Source organism: Mus pahari, chromosome X (assembly GCF_900095145.1).
Source record: "Mus pahari chromosome X, PAHARI_EIJ_v1.1, whole genome shotgun sequence".
Lineage (NCBI taxonomy): Eukaryota > Metazoa > Chordata > Mammalia > Rodentia > Muridae > Mus > Mus pahari.
The window spans coordinates 130,174,936-130,178,880 of record NC_034613.1 but is presented as its reverse complement, the minus strand read 5'-3'; the positions used below and the strand labels follow the sequence as shown (position 1 = coordinate 130,178,880).

The 3,945-nt window shown below is 42.8% G+C and overlaps 1 pseudogene; it reads left to right on the top strand.

The window, feature by feature from the left end:
- The first annotated feature begins 494 nt into the window (after positions 1-494).
- Positions 495-3,945, top strand: part of LOC110314520 — a 7,089-nt pseudogene continuing 3,638 nt past the window's right edge.

The window sequence follows — 3,945 nt, the reverse complement described above, 5'->3', positions numbered from 1 at the left end:
ATCTGGGGATCCATCCTTTCTGCAGGCACCAAACCCTGACACTGTTGCAGCTGCCAAGAAGAGTTTGCTGACAGGAACCGAGTATGGCTGTTCCCTGGAAGGTTCTGCTAGTACCTGACCAATGCAGATGCAGATACTCGCAGCCAACCATCAGACTGAGCTCAGGGACCCTGGTCGGGGAGCTGGCAGAAGGACTGAAGGAGCAGAGGGGGGATTGCAAACCCACAGGAAGAACAATGTCAACTGGCCAGATCACCCAGTGCTCCTAGGGACTAGACCACCAACCAAGGAGTGCACATGGAGGGACCCATGGCTCCAGCTGCATATGTAGCAAAGGATGGCCTTATCTGACATCAATGGGAGGAGAGGCCCTTAGTCTTGTGGAGATTTGATGCTCCAGCATAGGGCATGCAGGAGTGGTGAAGCAGGAGTGGGTGAGTTGGTGAGTTGGTGGGTAGGAGAGCATCCTCAAAGAGGCAAAGGGGAGGGTAGAGATGTCAGATGGGATGGGAGGAGCTGGAGAGGTAACCTGGAAGGGGAATTTGAGATGTAATTGAATTGAATGATTAATAAAAAAATAATTTAAAAAATTGAAAGGAAAACAAGAGTGATGTGGTATTCTTTCTCAATACCCAGTCATTGTTCGATTGAGTCCTGAATGTTTAAGAAGTAGAATCCAGCCCGGCGTGGTGGCACACGCCTTTAATCCCAGCACTTGGGAGGCAGAGGCAGGTGGATTTCTGAGTTTGAGTCCAGCCTGGTCTACAAAGTGAGTTCCAGGACAGCCTGGGCTATACAGAGAAACCCTGTCTCAAAAAAACAAAAACAAACAAAAAAGTAGAATCCAAATTATGAGGGAGAAAACATACACTTATATACACAAATGATAGATTGAAAGAACCCTTGGTGACATGAGTGGACAATAACTCTAGACCAGAAGAAAAAAAATCACATTAGATTGAGCCCAGAATTTTTGTGGCATTTTAACCATTTTCAATTCTACAACTACATGGCAATAGTTATATTTTTAAAAGTTTTTCAGCCATCTCTAAACCTTTTCCTCAGCCCAAACAGAAACTGTATGTACCAAGTAATCAACTCACCGTATTCCCAGCCTCTGGCAAGCTCTAGTCTATTTTTTGGTTGTTTTGTTTTGTTTTGTTTTGTGAACATGCAAGTTCAAATCATATCACTTAAATGAAATCACAAAATGTCTGTCCTTTTGTATCTGGATTACTTCATTTAGAATGTTTTTAAGGTTCATCTATGATAGACCCATCTCTCCCTGGAATCCTCAAATATGATGTTAAGCACAGTACACATTGATAGATACTAGTAATACTGTTAAGTCCTATTAGAAGTGTTCGGTCTTCCATTAAGTCTTCCCTTGTAAAAAAACTTTGGGGCTGGTGAGATGGCTCAGCGGGTAAGAACACCGACTGCTCTTCCAAAGGTCCGGAGTTCAAATCCCAGCAACCACATGGTGGCTCACAACCATCCGTAACAAGATCTGATGCCCTCTTCTGGAGTATCTGAAGTCAGGTCAGCTACAGTGTACTTACAGATAATAAATAAATAAATCTTTAAAAAAAACTTTGGTGTTTAATAGTTTGTGGATTGTTAACAGTTTCAAACTCAGGCTGTTTGTGCGGCCCTTCCTTCCCTTATACCTGCTATGGTAATCCCAGTCAACCAAGCCCTTTGGCAGCCAGACATTTTACTCTCACCTCAGCCTCCTTGCTTTGAACTCTACATGGATGCCTAGAGGAACCTATACTGTAACCACCACGACTTGCTATGGAAGGACAACTCCAGCCCCAGAAGGCACCACTCTGACCAACGGTTTTCAAACACCTTGTGCTTGCTTGCTTCTTCTTATTATTATTATTATTATTATTATTATTATCACAAGCCTTAGTGAACCCCAGCATTTATCTTCACATATGCCACAGAGAGAGCACCTCCATCTCCCCTATGTGTCCCTTATTGCAAACTGTTAGGCTCGTTTCTCAAATTACCTGGGAGAAGAAACCTTCTTGTGCTGTCCTTCTAGTGTTGCAACATTTAAAATAGTGGTATATTGTTTTGAATCTTTATCACTAGAAGAGTGACCAAAGTAGCATGAAGAGGAGACAGTAGAAGGAAGAGGCAAGAGAGTCATGACAGTGGCAGAACACATGCTGCCACCATAGCAGTATGGTAGGAGTATCATTAGTTGTAACAGGACAGCTGAAGCATTTCAGAATGGCTTGGAATAAAAAACAGTAGGAGGGGCAGAAGTGATAAAGAAGACAGAGTGGAAGTATAGAAATGATTGAAGAGGAAGAGCTAGTGCTGAATGATAGGCTATGGAATGCCAGAGCTGACAAGCTGTGGGTCGCAATCACTAAGCCAGTGCTAGTGAACAGCCAGACTTTAACACCCTAGGCCTGAAAATCCATAACACTGGCCACTACAGGAGCTGAAGGTCCCAGCACCCACCCAGGATCTGAAAATACCATGTGCCCTGCTTCTGGAGGTTGAAGAAAATAGCTGTCAAATACCAGGGTTGGTGGTAGTTAAAACCCAGAGTAGAAAGTCCCGCATCCGAAAACAAAAAAAAAAACAAAAAAAACAAAAAAAAAAAAAAAAAAAAAATCTCTTAATGTGCTTCTTGGTGCTTTTTATGTGTTCTTTGGAGAAAAACTTCAAATCTCTCTTTAAAAATTTGAAATGTAGTTCCAGGACAGCCAGGGCTACACAGAGAAACCCTGTCTCAAAAAAAAAAATTGAAATGTATGTGTATGGTGTTCTGCCAACATGTGTGTCTGTGCATCATGTGTATGCCTGTTTCCTGCTGAGGTTGGAAGACAATATTGGATTCCCTGGGAATTAAAGACAGTTGTGAGCCACTATGTGGGTGTTGAGGACTGAACCTGAACATGGGTCTTCTGGAAGAACAGCCAGCATTCTTGTTTGTTTGTTTGTTTGTTTGTTTGGTTTGGTTTGGTTTTTTTTGGTTTTTCAAGACAGGGTTTCTCTGTATAGCCCTGGCTGTCCTAGAACTCACTCTGTAGACCAGCCTGGCCTCGAATTCAGAAATCTGCCTGCCTCTGCCTCCCGAATGCTGGGATTAAAGCCCTGTGCCACCACGCCCGGCTACTCATTTTTTCTTTTTTTCAGATGTATGTGTATGAGTGTTTTGCCTGTATGTTTATATGTGCCTCACATGTGCCCTGGGTGCCAGTGAATGTCAGAAGAGTGCATCAGATTGCCTGGAACTGGAACTATACAGATGGTGAGCCACCACGTAGATGCTAGTAATTAAACCCAGATCCTATGCAGGGGCAGCAAGTGCTCTCAACCACTAACCCATCTCTCTAGCTCCCATTTCCCTTTTTAGTTTTGCTTTTACTTTTTTTTTTTGAGATAGTGTCTCACCATGTAGCCCTTCCTGGTCTAGAACTTGTTCTGTAGACCAGGCTGGCTTCACAGTCACAGAGTTCTCCTTATCTCTGCCTCCTGAGTGCTAGGGAAAAAGGTGTGCACCACAAGACTTTGCATGGCCTTACTTTTGTCCTATATAGACAAGGCTGGCTTCTAACTTGAGATCATATTGTTTCTTTTTTCTGAGTACTGGGATTAGTCATCTGCTCCCATGCCCATGTGTTTTGTCCATTTTTAAATTGTGTCTTTTGCTGATAGTTTGGTTTTTTTTTAAGATTTATTTATTTATTTCATGTTTATGGGTATACTGTCGCTGTCTTCAGACACATGAGAAGGCAGCATTGGATGCCACTGAGCCATCTCTCCAGCTGGATAAATTGTTTTTATAAATTCTTTTTTGTTTGTTTGTTTGTTTGTTTGTTTGAGACAGGCTTTCTCTATATAGTCCTGGCTGTCCTGGAACTCACTTTGTAGACCAGGCTGGCCTTGAACTCAGAAATCTGCCTGCCTCTGCCTCCC